The sequence below is a fragment of the Passer montanus genome, unplaced genomic scaffold (assembly GCF_014805655.1).
Source record: "Passer montanus isolate IOZ18808 unplaced genomic scaffold, ASM1480565v1 scaffold15, whole genome shotgun sequence".
Classification (NCBI taxonomy): domain Eukaryota; kingdom Metazoa; phylum Chordata; class Aves; order Passeriformes; family Passeridae; genus Passer; species Passer montanus.
In genome coordinates this window covers 5564136-5578431 of record NW_024362051.1, presented here as the reverse complement: position 1 = coordinate 5578431, position 14296 = coordinate 5564136, and the positions used below count along the sequence as shown (strand labels likewise).

The window sequence follows — 14296 nt, the reverse complement described above, 5'->3', positions numbered from 1 at the left end:
TTCTGCTCAGAGCCTTTGCTCCTTGCATGGGGTCACAGAGACATCACCCTCATTAATGTCAGGAAGCAGCAGGTGCCCTCCTCCATATTTCATTTTGGATGTGCTCTTCAGTGCTCTGGTGCCTGGACCTGCTGAGTCCCCCACCTCCCATCCCGACCTGGCTCCTTCCAGCATTGCTGACAGCTTCTGTCCCGTCACACTGCTCCTTCCAAAGCCTAAATCCCAATTCCACAGGAGCTCTACCTCCCCAAAGGCCAGAGCAGCACTCCCAGAAAGGCACACAGCAAACCAGAAGGTTGATTTCCATGCAAAGGGCAACACAGATCTGCCCAAAATTATTGGACGGGATGTGTTAATTGACCCTTGAGTTTTTTCACCCCTGCTCTTGGTAGGAAAGAAGGTTGGTTTGGTTTGCAGCTATTCCAGTTGTACATGAGAGGGAAATGCTCACCAGCTCTCAATGATCTGTCAAGGGCAGTGTCTGCTTCTTGGCAGGAGCCTGTGCTGAAACACCAGCAAGCATCTCTCCCACTCCCAGCACAGCACTGCTGCCAGTGACTAAGCAGTTTCTATAAATCAAGCTGCAGCAGAGTTCAGAAGCCTAATAATAATCTGAAAATGTGCAATAATGATAATATGGTGGTTTTAATGGTAAGAAGGTCACAGATAAGTATAATAGGCATTCTGATGTTGAGACTTGTAGCTTGGTTTCAAATAATTTTAACATTCTATTTGATGTCTAGTCTTAGAGCAGTAGAAACTGGAATTAAACAATGCAATTCCAACACAGCAAAGCTGTAATCTGATTTTATGTCCTACTTCTAGGCTTGCTGCTTCACCTTTTCCTCTGAGCCCTTCGTCTCTCCCACGATGAAGTATTTGTCATTGCCTGTCTGGGGGCTGGAAGCAGCTTGCCTGCTGGGATGCCAGCAGTGCTGCTGTTCCCCATCCTGCTCTATTTAGCAGCAGAGGCCACCACAGCAGGTGGATGTTCATGGCTTGGCTGTGAATGTCCTCCCCAGTGCCACAAACATTGCATCCCAAATGCCTGACAGTGCCCCTGCAGCTGGCACAGGACGAGCGCTGCTCATTCCATTTACTGTAACTGTCTCATTAATACTTTGTTTATATTGGTGCAACTTAATCCAGCTAATTGCCATCGTGAACCAGCAGCACATCAAGGCCCTGGCTAGAAAGGACTATTGTGCTGCACCAATGTAATCCTTCTAAAAATGTCCTGTGTGGGTACCTGCCAGTTTTCCAAGACTCCATCTGTGCAGCACACTGACATGAGGGTTTTGCAGACCTTTGATGTCCGTGTGCTGTGTCTCCAGAGCAGGCACAGCTTTGCACTGCTGCTCCTTTGGGGCAGGAGTGGTTTGTTCCACGTGTGCTCAGTACCAAGCTGTACCAGACACTGTGGCTGGAAGTAATAGACATTCCCAGAGCAAGGTTAATGAAAACCTTACCAAGGGCTGTCTTCATACAGTTTTACTGGGAGAAGCCATTTTCCTGGAGTTTCCCCACGCAGTCTCCAGTGCAGTGTGGTTCAGGACAAGGCAAGCTCTCCTCAAAAAACCACCTGAAGGTTCAGCTTTGGATGCTTTTTGAGGAGGATGGGGACTGATTCTGAGCACCTGCTGATCCAGCTCTGTCCAGTGCCATTCTTTAGACCTTCCACCTTGTCTAGTGTGTCTCCATGCCCAGTACAGGGGGTTTGGAACTGGATGATCTTTAAGATCCCTCCCACCCAAACCATTCTGTGATTCTGTGATTATCCAGAGTTATTCCTGGTGGCACAAACAAAGCAGGGACTTTGGTGATACACAAGCTTTGCCATGGTCTGCTGTGCAGAAAAAAAGAAGGTAACATCTCTGGATGCATAAAACCATCCCACAGCAGCAGTTTATCCATCAGCTTAGGGAAAAACTCCTGTACCAACACCAGCCCTTTGCCCAGCAGTCATCCTTCACTGCCTGCACAGTGCATTCCAAAGCTGCTCCATCGTTAGGGAACAGAGAACTTAATCCATAATGTGCCATCACCTTGCAAAACAACACCATACTTATCAAGTATCCAAATAGTCCAGCCCCTACAGCACACTCTTGTCACACAGTCAAAGACCTGAAACTCAAGCTGGAAAATAACCCAGCTGTATGTCACTGCAGCGTGGTGCTTAACTATTACCATGCATGATGTGTGGGTGGGGAAACTGAGGCATGGAGGGAGAGCAGTGTGCTTGGGATCCTGCAGGTCCTGCAGCCTCATCAGGCCAGGGGGAGAGCCTTGCTCTCCATCCCCTGATCCCATGTGTGCCCACAGAGCTCCTGGGAGCCCTGCACTCCACTGCTGCCCTGGTTCAGGGCCTGGCCCTGGCTCCCCTGCAGCTCAGCTCCTGATGGAGACCAAGGGTAGCTGGAGGAATTAATCAAACCCTCACCTCCTGTTAATCCCCTGCTCTGCCAGCAAGTGCACCACCAGTATTTAAGCCACTAAAACTCAGCCTGATTTTCTGAGTTCCTGGATGTCTGCATTGAGTCCAGAGACATCCGAGGTTCCTCAGAGCTGCTGAAAATCAGGGCATTGCTCTAGAATTAGTATTTATGTCTCTTTATATAATCTTAAATGAAGAGAATAGCAGAAGCCCACAATATCCTACCTGAGCTGAAACTCAGATGAAGGTGGTGGCACAGGCAAGGCACTGCAGTGGGTTATAGGAGATCCTGCAGAAATCACTTAATTTCCGTGTGCCCTATTTCCACATCTGTGAAATGGGGATAACAAGACATCATGTTGTGAGGTGCTGAGCCACGAAGAGTTATTATGGGAGCTGCAGAAGTTGCTATAAATACCTGAGGAACGAGGGCATTCGGTGTTACACTAATAGAATACAAAGTCTGCAAAAGCCTTTGCATTTTAGAGATGAAGCTTTGAGATAACTACAGGAAGCTTAAAAAAATCCTCCCAGAGCTTTGTCCACGGGCACTGATGTTCCCCTGCAGAGAGGGGTGGTGGGAAGGCAGAGTTTATTCTTTACAGGGATGGGGATCTAAGAGCCTTCAAGCTGGTGACTGCTTGAACTTCACTTGCACAAGGAGAAGGTTGTAGTTTCAAAAGTGAGCAGCAGGGCTTTGGAGCTCACTTTCAAGTTCAAATTAGGGCAGATTTGGAGACCACAGACATTTTACCACTGTTGGGCTGGTCTCTTGGCTTTCTCATGAAGTCAGGTTATGTCAAGTCCCCTTCACATCACCCAAATAGTATAAAAAAGCTTTAGAAGAAATCCATCCCAGGCTTCCCACGGCAGTTCTAGCCCTTTCCTAAATAAAAAAGGTCCTTGATTCCTGCATAGCTGTGACCTCCTACTCCTTGGACTTGCAGAGGCTCTCCTGCCAGATCCAGCAGATGCAGACAAAAATGGGTGAATTCTAAGGAGAGGGGAGGAGAAAGACCTGCCCCAGCACAGGTGGGGTGCAGCAAGGCTTGTCTGGAATTACAAAGCTCCCTTTAGGTTACAGAGCCTGTTTCTGTGGGCAGCCACAGCTGGCAAGTCTGTGCAGCACAGCCCCGGGCCGAGGCAGCAGTAAGCAGGCTCAGACAGGGGCACAGCTCCACCTGCTTGTACCTCCACTCCCAAGGGTGGTCAGCAGCCTCTCCAGCTTGGACACCCCCAGTATTTCCCCCAAGGGGCTGCAGGAGGTTGGCTTTCCTGAGTAACCCTTGCCAGACCTTTGGAAGGAGCCCATGGATGCTTCTGCACTTACTGCAAGTGAAAAATTCTAGAGGAAACTCAAGACTCGTGCAGAGCTGAGGATCAGAGGGATTTGGAAAGGCTAATCCCCTTCCTCCTCCATGGCCATCACCCCTGTGCAGGTTAATTTAGCAAAAAGGCAGCAAAGGAGCTCCCCATTGAGGGTTTTTCCCATGCTGTGCTGGTGGCTGTGATGAGATGCAGAGAAGAAAGAACAGGGGAAAGATGTCCCCATCTCACCACTGTTACCATCATCCCTCCTGTTTATTTTATTGGCAGCAAAAGGGAGGTGCCTCAGGCAGAAAAATACCGTGAAAAGTATGTTGCTACCCCCGACCTTGTCAAACAATATTTGTTCCTGGTGAGATGTTTCATTTCTCCAATTCAGCTGTTTTCCCAACAAATGGATCCACACCTTTCACTGGCTGCTTCTGCAGGTTAAAAATTGACTGAACACACTGATTTCATGAGCCCTCTGGAGCTCCAGCAGCTCCATCAAAGCTGCAATCAAATGTATTTATTGAGCACTATATGTGAGAGAGATTAAGATGAGTTGTGAGTGTCTCCCTGTTAATTACAGGTCCTACCTGACCATCCTGCATGTGCCAGTCAGTGGGGAAGGAGAAATGAACTTACTCCTAGAGCAGCCATGGTTAAAATGTGCTGGACAAGGTCAATCTGAAGTGCTGCTCTGGCAGAGAGCTCCCATTCACATGGGAAATGTTCAGCAGAAGGGGATGAGAACTCAGATCAGTGAGTGCTGGAGCCACTGGAAAAATATGTGAAAGATTCCTGTTTAATTCCTCTGGGTTTAATTCTTATTAATTTGAATATATTACTACATAAAGGATAACTTAACTGTAATATTGTTCAATTAATCATGATAGAATAGGTTAGGCTAGAAAGGACCTTAGAGCCTATCTTATTCCAATCCCTCTGCCACCCTTTCTTGTAGACCAGGTTGCTCCAACATGGCCTTGAACACTTCCAGGGATGGGGCAGCCTCAGCTTCTCTGGGAAACTGAACATGGCCTTGAACACTTCCAGGGATGGGGCAGCTTCAGCTTCTCTGGGAAACCTCTTCAGCACCTTACCACCCTCACAGGGAAGAATTTCTTCCTAATATGTGATCTAGTAGTCAATTAATGTTCATTAAGGTGAAGAGGTGAACTCAAAACTGATAAAGTACACTGTTGGATGTGCTGGAAGAAATCCTGGATGCTCATAAATCAGCAACAACCAAGGAGAGCCCCACGTGCTGTGTGGGTAAATATTAATGTATATCCAGAGCCACAGCCTGGGAAAGGATCAATTTTTTTGCCAGTCTCTCTAAGTATTAGACTAACATATGTGAGGGAGAAAATACTCCAGGGGAACAGGCTTTTGTGCACACACCCACACCACATCTCCTGGATGCTCTCTGCAGCCCCAGACAGGGTGAGACTGAGCCAGCTGGACCCCAGCATGGTACAGTCTGAGACCTTTCACACTTGACAGAAGCTGATCTCAGTCACATGCCCATAGTTAGGGAAGAACCAGCTTTTACAGATTTTGACTGCAGAGCTCAGTTACAGCAGAAAAAACTGACCTCAGAAAGAGTCCCAGCCTCCCTCCTGCACTTGGGAAGAATTCAAGGCAGAGAGGATGCAAGGGGCAGCCTCACTTTCTGAGATGGAGCAAATGAAGAATTTGGATCTAAAAGCCTCCAGACTCTGGGGGAGTTCAGGTCCAAATCTGTGCTTTCCAACTTCACACTTCTCCCTTGTTGTGGTATCTCGTTTCACTTGGCTCTCTGGCTGTGTTTTTCAAGCAGCAGCCGTGGAAACCTATTGGTTTCAGTTCTGTCTAATATTCTGGGAAACGCTTCAGAAAGCTGGAATTTGACCAAGACTCATGTCTGAGCTCCACTGGACCCTTCAAGCACCACTGTTAGCACTCTAATAATAATAATATTTCATATGTCAGAGCCCTGGATCCAAATCTCACCCTTAAGGAGCTGCTTTATCACAATGAGGTACTGCACGCTGCAGCTCTCTTTGAGACACCCATCCTCTAAAGAGGATCCATTTCCACCCATTTACAGAAACTGCCAGGTTATTGTTACAAACCCAAAGCAGAATCAGTCACATCTGGTGGCTGCAGTTCCACTGTTCTGGAAACACTACTTGAAACCTGTGTGGGGCTCAGGGTGACTTTGAGGCCACCCCAGCTTCTCCTGGCCCCACCATGTCCAGCCCAGCCCTTCCTCATGTAGCCTAAGCAAATCCACCACCTCTATCCAAAATCCTAAAGCAGTTTTATTTAAATTTTTAGACTTCCAGCACATGCATGTTTCCTGTTATTTCATCAAAGACTTGGATTTCTTTTTGGTGACATAATTTGTCAACACATGCAGTTTGTAACAGAAAAAAGGTTGATCAAAGAATAGCAGGTAAGTCTTATTTACTGCCTGATAACGAGCTAAATTGCTGCTATAGCTTTGTATTAGCAAGCTCCACATTTAGGGCTTTTATCAGCATTTCAGCTGCAACACTTTTCAACTTTGGATAGACAATTTAATAATCAGAAAAGAGGTTTTTTTTCCCCCCTGACAGAGCTCAGTGCCAATGTTAGGATGCAGAAGACTGTAACTTACAGCCAGTGATTAATCCAGGCAAAATACTGGATGTGCACCAGGTGCAGAAAGATGGGAGCAGTGCTCAACTGACTAACCATGAGATAACAGTGCAGGTCTGCAGTGCTCTAAAAAGAGAAAGCCTCTGCTTGGGAGGGGAGCAAAGGCAGCAGAAATGGTTCAAAGTGAAAAGCAAGCTGTGGGCAGCAGTAAGTGTCAGAATTTAGATTTAGCCTCAGTTTGGGATAAAGCCTCAGTTATTTGGATTGATCAGTCCCATTATCCAGCAGAATAAAATGCATTGTTTTCATATCAGGTAGCCTTCTTTAGGAAAATGTCAGACATTTGAAGACTGCTTCACAGATGTCACTGATGCCTCCCTTCCTGGTAACAGCAACATCCCTGGGTTTCAGTCTTGGGTGGGCTGCCAGGGGGTCAGGCAACATCTTCCAGACTGACAACCTAGACACACAGTATGAATTTTAACCATTCATATCACCTATAAATAAATTTTTTATCTTTTTTAAAAATTCATAATACTTCAGGAGTACATGGCTCTGGGAACGTGTGGTGGTCCTGTGTCAGCTGGAGTCTGTGGGTGCATCTGAACACTCCACATCCCTTTGAACTTCCCATTGCCCTCCTGCACCCAAAAAAGGGCATGTCATACCCCACACTGCAGTAGTAAGCCCAATCCACCTGTATCCAAAAATAACTTTCATTCACCAGCTAGAAGGTGGCCCTGGACAACATCATCTCCCCAGCACAAGCCCTGCAGTCCTGGGGAAGGGTCATATTTCACTGAGTTCTTCAACCTCTGCCACAAGTCATTTTACTAAACTTCAAACAAAGAGATTTAAGGTTTTAAAAACGCTTCTAGGGATGGAAGGCAGGAGCCCAGCCTGTAACACATCCAGCAAAGCCCTCAGCACCTGAGCCAGGGGAGCAGAGCAGCCCCACAGGTCACAGCAGGCTCAGAAAGAGCCCACACCATCAGGCAGGTTCGTGCAGATGGGGCAGCTCAGGGGACACACCACGGGTCAAGGTGGGATCCAGTGAAGGTGATCCAGGTCAGACACCATCCAGCAGCCCCCAAACAGGTCCAGCATGGCAGAAGGTCCACAGAGATGAGCCTGAGGGAGGGGATGGACAGCCTGTGGCTGAGCTGGAGCCCAGCACCTCCCTGGCACAGCTCAGGCAGAGGTGGAGGGTTCTGGGCTGAGCTTGAATGGGCTCCTGGGTGAGGGGTGTCCCCAGCTGAGAGGGACCAGCTGCTCTGGATCTTTAATGTCTGTAGTGCCCACGCCTGACCCTGGAGCTGTGAGAACATTCACTTCCCTTAGAAGTGAAGAATATGTGACAATATCTATGCTTTGCATGTGACAATACCCAAACCTGCATCTGTACCATGCTTCAGCTGTTCCAAAATCCAGCCTGGACAGGTTAGCAGTGTGCTGTAAGACTGCTCCTGGTTTTCTGTATGAGCTGTAAATAATGCCCAGCAGTCAAGGTATCTGTGAAAGAAACACACGGTGAGACAGGACCAGCTCCTCGCTTATGGCTACATCAAAGGCAAAGCTGCTCTCTTTAAAGGCAGACAGGAGACCTTTTTTTTTCTGGAGAAATCCACACCCTGACTCCCAGGCATATGCACGAGGCAAGGTTTTCAACTTGTGACTTAAGTGGCTTGAAACAAATCAGATGTGGAACCATATGGGCTCGGGGCTTTTTGAGACTGTAAACTTTTTCCATTTCAGATAGAGGTACTGATGGGGCAGCTGTGAGCTCCAGAGCTGCAGGCCAGGGGGGATGAGCACACACAGGTGGAGTGGGATGGAGGTGATGCCATAAAGATATACAGGGAGATAAAATTGCAAAGGTGATTGCGTGCTGCTGGGTCTGGCATGACAGCAGGACATCACATTAAGGCTGAAGGGCAAAGTCTGCTCCGTTGGGAGGCACAGTGCTGGCTGAACAGCAGTCTGAGAGCAGTACCTGAGCTCTGCAAGGGACAACAAACCACTTCTGCTCTTGGCTTCAGCTCAGCTGAGCAGTCAGAGAGGTTAGAGGGCTCAGACCACACATTATGCCTGGAGCAAGTGCCCATTACTCACTCTGTACAGCTCCAGAGGGCCATATTTTGGCTTGTAAGCTCTGCACTTGTCATTTTTCTTACTGCTGACTCTTTCTACTGTGCTCATCTTTGCTTCCCCTACACCATTGCATTGTGCTTGTTTCAAAAACAAGACCATTGTTCATTCTCTACAGTCTCACCCTTTTCCATTCCCTGTTTCCAGTGGACTCCATTAGGTAAGTGTGTAACAGAGCAGCTGAGAACAGCAGACTTACAGGAAAAAAAAGAGGAGAAAAAAAATTCCCAAAAACAAGTAAGCAAGCAAACAAACAAAAAAACAAACAAACAAAACCCCCAACCCCCCCAAACAACAACAAAAGCCAACAACCAAACACCCACACCAGAAAAAAAGAGAAAATAAGTGTCTGTGCCCCCTTGTCTAAGGTGAGCCTGCAGTGGGAAGATATCTCATTTCTCACATCTTTCCTTGTGTTCATGGACTGCACAGACACAAACAACTTGTCACCTAAGAGGGCTGTGAGCCCCCCTAAGAGCTCTTGAGAGGTGGGGGGAAGTCTGTCCTGGCATCCTTCAGAAATTGTAATCTTCATCCTCTGTTTATGCATTATATTGAATTGTTAAATTTAAAGGGGTCTTTTAAATTTGTTAGATTTTCATTTTCCTCTAGATTATTTTTTAAAGAAATTATATAAGAAAGAGAAATTCTGCACAGGACAAAAAGCAAAACACTATCAGTGTGTCAAAAGTCATACTGAAGTTAATATTTGATATTTCCTCTTTTTCTTCTATCCCCATGGCCTTTTCCTCTTTAAAATTAAATTAGAGCACTGTGACATGACTTGTGCTTGGCAAATCTGTATTGGATGTTGCTCATCTTCTTATTTTCCAGGTATGTGTCTATTTGCTCCAGCATTTTTCTGGATTTTGAGAGTAAGTTGGCTGTTGTACAATTCTCCTGTTTTTTCTCTTACCTTTCTCACCTTTTAAGACAGGCAATGAGTCAGTCTTCTGGTATCACCCCAGCCCACCCAGGAATTCAGAGATACCATTAATAGTTCTGAGATTACAGTTTTTCAAGGACTGCAGGATTAAGTCAGCCCCAGCCAATTTCAAAATCTCTAATTTATATAAGTATTCTTTAACCTGATTTTACCCTAATCTGTGCTGAATTTTCTTTTCCTTAGCATTAATTTAGTAAACTCTTATTCACTATTTACTTTCTACTGAACATTGTGAGATAGACATTAATTAATAGAATCATAGCAGCATAGAATCACAAAATGGGTTGGAATGGACCTTAAGGATCATTAAGTCCAAACCCCTCAGGAGGACAAACCTTTCTTTTGCTTTTCTTCACATTTTTAATGGGCTTAAGGACTATTTCTTGTTGACCCTGATGTCTCTTGATGGCTGCATTTGGTTTTCTACCTTTTCCATTTGAATTTTCCCTTAGGTATTTGAGCTAATCTTTTATGATAATTTTCAGTAATCTTAAAATTGTAGTTCTTTCTTCTGCTGTTGATAAAGAATTTATGATTTAGTAAATAAATTGCCTTTCTTGTGCTCTCTCTAGGGTAGTAGTTTTTTGCCTTTTCTCTCCAATGGACATCTATCCATTCTCTGCTTTTGCTGAATAGAAGGTGGGTTTTTTTGCTGAATATATTTTGAATATAAGGTTTTTGCATGGGTTTTTTTTTGATTGTAGTTGGCTGGTTGGGGTTTATTTAGTGTGTGTTTTGTTTTGTGTGTGTTTTGTTTTCAGCTTTTTTTTACAGCAAGCAGCTCATGAAGGTGTCCATGGGAGCCAGAACTGCCTTGGCAGTATCTCCCAAAGAGCTGAGGGTTTGTGGCCGTGCTGGGGGGCTCGTGGAGCTGCAGAGGAGGCACAAGTGGCCTCACAGAACTCTGCACTGCTCTGCACCTGGGCTGCTGGAAGAGCCCGTGCTACCAGATAAGGGTTTTCAGACTGTGCTATCTGCCTAACCAGTAAGACTTGTACAAAGTGCTCATGTTGCCAGAAGTCAGTCTGAATTTGCAGTTCCCTGGCTATTCATCATTTTTTCCAAGGGTCATGAAGAAGATATCATGGAGCTGGCAGTGCTGAGCCTAGGATGCATCAGGGAGTTCCCCATACCAGGAACTCAGCTATAAGTCTGCTTTACACATCTGGAGCAATGGAAATGGCCTTAATTGAGGTTATAAACTAGCTCATGATGACATTTCCTGCCAGTTCTGTGTGTCATAGAGGATATGCATGCACTGAAAAGCCTTAAATCATTTCTGAGCTGGAACAGAAAATCAATCTATTTAAATATGTTGTTAAGAGTAAAAGGTTCATTGAAAACTGCCTTGTCCTTTCAGGAGTAGAGACTCAATGGTGTGTACAGAAATATCCTTCACAAAGTTTCATCCCATGCATTTTGTTTGAGATGCTTCTGGGGCAAGTTGAGAGTGGCCAGTTCCCCTCACTGCATCATTTTCTAGACTTATATCAGCAGCAGGTTTCAGTCAGGCTGAAGATCAAAGGCTTTGATCTCCAGTCATCTCAGCATAACTAAAAGGAAGCCACATCTGGAGAATTTATCTAATTCTGCAAGCTATAAATACGTATGGTTTTGGTACTATGCAGTTAATCAAAAGGCTGAAAGAGAATACATGTGCCAACCTGCAAAGGTTGGATTGTGCTGTAGGAACTGATGAAATACCTTCTGATGCCTATTTCTGTGTCTAAGTAAACCACTCAGTGGTTTAGCATTTTGTTCTGGTGAACTCAGTGCCGAGGACACAAGCTTTCCTGAGTCCTTAAGAATTAAGTCACTTATTCCTAAGCAAATATAAGTTTACTACAGGGGAATAGCCCAGAGACTTTCCTTGCAAGATTTTGAATCAACCCACTCTGAAGACAGGGGCCTCAGGATAAAACTTGGATCTAGGTCTGAGTCCTGAATTTTTCATTCTCAAAATCTGGATAAGCTTAAAGTGCCTGGATTGCATCTCTGATTTTTCCCATTTGCTCAAAATCAGCCCTAAACAGCACCAAGTTTAATTTAATCAGGCAGCACTTAAAATCTGTAATCAGGCTCCAGTGGTGACTCCCTGCTTCAGCCTCTGAAACACAACTGATTTGTGCCCAGAAGCACCGAGACAATCGGAACTCCTGATTAGCTGAACCCTCCACTTGTGGGATTATTTTTAAGCTTAGGTACTTTTGCTGCAGGTTTTTCAAGAGTGTGTAGCTGCTTTATTTGAAGGCTACAGCTAAATGCTTGTGGCAGATCTACAGATATTGGAGTGGCTGAAGGTCGTGCTCACAGGTCAGTGGGCAAGGTCTGTGCTGGGAAATTGCGGGATTTGCAGACACAGCACCTGATTGGGAATGTACCCCACAATTTCTGAAGACAAAATGGAAGAATGAGTAATGAGCACCCCAAAAAATACTTCCAAACAAACAAGCATCGTGCCCTACACCCACCTGTGCTGCTGCTGGTTTTCCTTGCAGGGAATTGCTAAGGAATCTCCACATGTCTTTGAGCTGCCAGACCCGAGACCCAACTGCAAAAAATGCCAAAACTCAGAGAAAGAATTTTCTTTGTAGTCATCATTGTTTCTCTCCTTTAAAACCCCATTTTCCACAAGTAGGGAGAAAAGATCTGTAATGAAAGGCAAATATTGAGGAGCAGCCCAGGACAGCTCCCAGTTTCCCAGCAACACAGACACTCTGATCATGACTATTATGATTTCACCTTTTAAAGAATCTCCTGTCTGTGGCTAATTTTACATAATGGTCTTTATTAATATTAATTATGTCTCAAACTCATGTGTGATGTAGCTAAGACATACAGTTTTGAGGCAAACCCAGCTACATGACTGTGAAAGGCATGAGGACTGTGGTGGAGTCAGAACTCCCCTCTCCTGACGCCCTCATCTTTGGGACCAAACCCAGCCCTGCCTCCTCCCCAGCTGCAGGGATGGCTGCTCATGGTTTCCCAAGGAATGATTTTGCACTCATAGCATCCTTCACCTGGCACAACAACCTTCCAAATCTGAGCAGTGCCTCCCAATCAGAAGAGATGGAATAAATAGTATTGTGCTGTAAATACAGCATGAAAAGTCATGTTTGGGAGACAGTCTCACCGTACTTTTAAGCTTCTCCACGTTTTAAAGAACAATTTCAGAGCAGGACTGATTCATTTACAAAGGAAACCACTTCTCCTTCTCTCTTCAGGCACTTGAGAGAGGCTTGTTTCACTGTTCTTTTTCCTGCCAAATACTTGCTACAGTGAAATACCCAGAACCACACTTACTCATCAGAGGACCATTCTCTTGGGAAAATATTTCCTTACTTTGCCATATTTAAAGCAGGATACTCAGAGATCTCTAATTGGAATTCTGTTGACTAAGTATTTTTCTTGACCATTCACACCCATCACTGGGTAATGGAAATTTGATTACTGATGGTTTGCACCAGAAGAAAATAAATTTAATTCTTTCAACTGATACATGTACATGGAGTCTGTCCATACCACTTTTTTCATTATCTGGCATAGAGTAATTAATTATTATTAAACCTTGTGTGCTGAGTTTGGGCAACTACTTTCAGCAGAAGAGAATTCTGGATGGTGAAAGGGCCATTTAAAACCTGGTCTCCAGGGTTTATTTTACCAGATTTTTGCATGCTTGACTGACCAAGTTTGCAGTGTGAAACCCAGGGGCAACACAGAAACTTCGGCTTTGCACTGGTTTTGAAAAAAAGAAAATAAATCTTAATACTCTAAAATTTATCCCCAGGGTTGAAAGAAGAGAGTACTTTAATTGTAATGGGTGTTCAATAATTAGTAAAGTGAACCACTGGAGAATCATTCCAGCAGTAGCAGTTAAATATTCTCTACAGGGGAAAGTGAACATGATGAAAAGGCTGTAACTATAGACGTACCTCCCTAAATGCACTTCCTTTGCAGGACAGAGTCACTCGACTGAAGACAAAAACAAAGCCACAAGGCAAGCAAAAATAAAGAAATCTGATCCTCTTTGTGGATGTGTTGGTGAACAGGGTCACACAACCTGCTGTTCTCCAGCCTAGGTGTGTAAATCCCCTCTGCAAACCCTGGAGGGTGAAGGAGAACCATCCTTTTAGTGAACATAACCTGCAAGGCAGTTTTATGGGTATCTCTGTAGTGGTGTCTCGTGGAGGCCAGAGCTCTGAGGCTGTGGGCAGCCCTGGCTCCTGGGGGAGTGGGGAGCTCAGTGTCCCAGCCCTGCATCCCAGGATGATCTCTCACCCAGGGTGCCTGCACTGACTTTTACAATGTTAATTAGTTGGGAATTGCTGAAGGAGGCCTCTGCTCTTGGAATGTTCTGACTTCACATGGTCACTTCTCATAAAGGGTGAAGTCTTTCTTCCTACTTATCATAAAGTGTGAAGTGTGAAGTGTCTGTCCCTGTGCCTATTGCCAGCAAAGCCTGACCAGTGTGAAACACCAGCCAAAGGGGTTTGGGTAGAATTTAGAAGCTCTGAGCTGGGGTCAGTGTTTATTTGTGTGTGGTCATCCATAGTGGTTCACTCCTCAAGCAGCTCTACTGACCATGAGTGCCAAGACATTGCTCCCAGCAGGCAAAAAATCCTTGTAGTGGTGAAACTCTAAATGGCTATTTTATTTGGTATTGGAAGACCATTTTTCCTTTTATGCACCTTAGCACCCTTGAAACCCCTGTGATCAATACTGGGGGGCTTCAACCAACACAAACCCAGGAGCTGCTGTCAGTGTGTCTGTGCTGTCAGTGTGTCTGTGCTGTCAGTGTGTCTGTAGTGTCAGTGTGTCTCTGCTGTCAGTGTGTC

General features: G+C 45.3%; 1 long non-coding RNA gene across 1 annotated transcript in view; it reads right to left on the bottom strand.

Moving 5' to 3' along the window:
- The window catches only part of LOC120498707, a 28108-nt gene extending 15747 nt beyond the window's left edge, over positions 1 to 12361 (bottom strand). Inside the window, exons 1-2 of the long non-coding RNA XR_005626713.1 lie at positions 11933 to 12361; positions 7773 to 7879 (exon numbers count right to left, since the gene is read on the bottom strand). This is a non-coding gene — a long non-coding RNA (uncharacterized LOC120498707). The remainder of the gene's footprint in view (positions 1 to 7772; positions 7880 to 11932) is intronic.
- Between the last annotated feature and the right edge of the window lie 1935 nt (positions 12362 to 14296).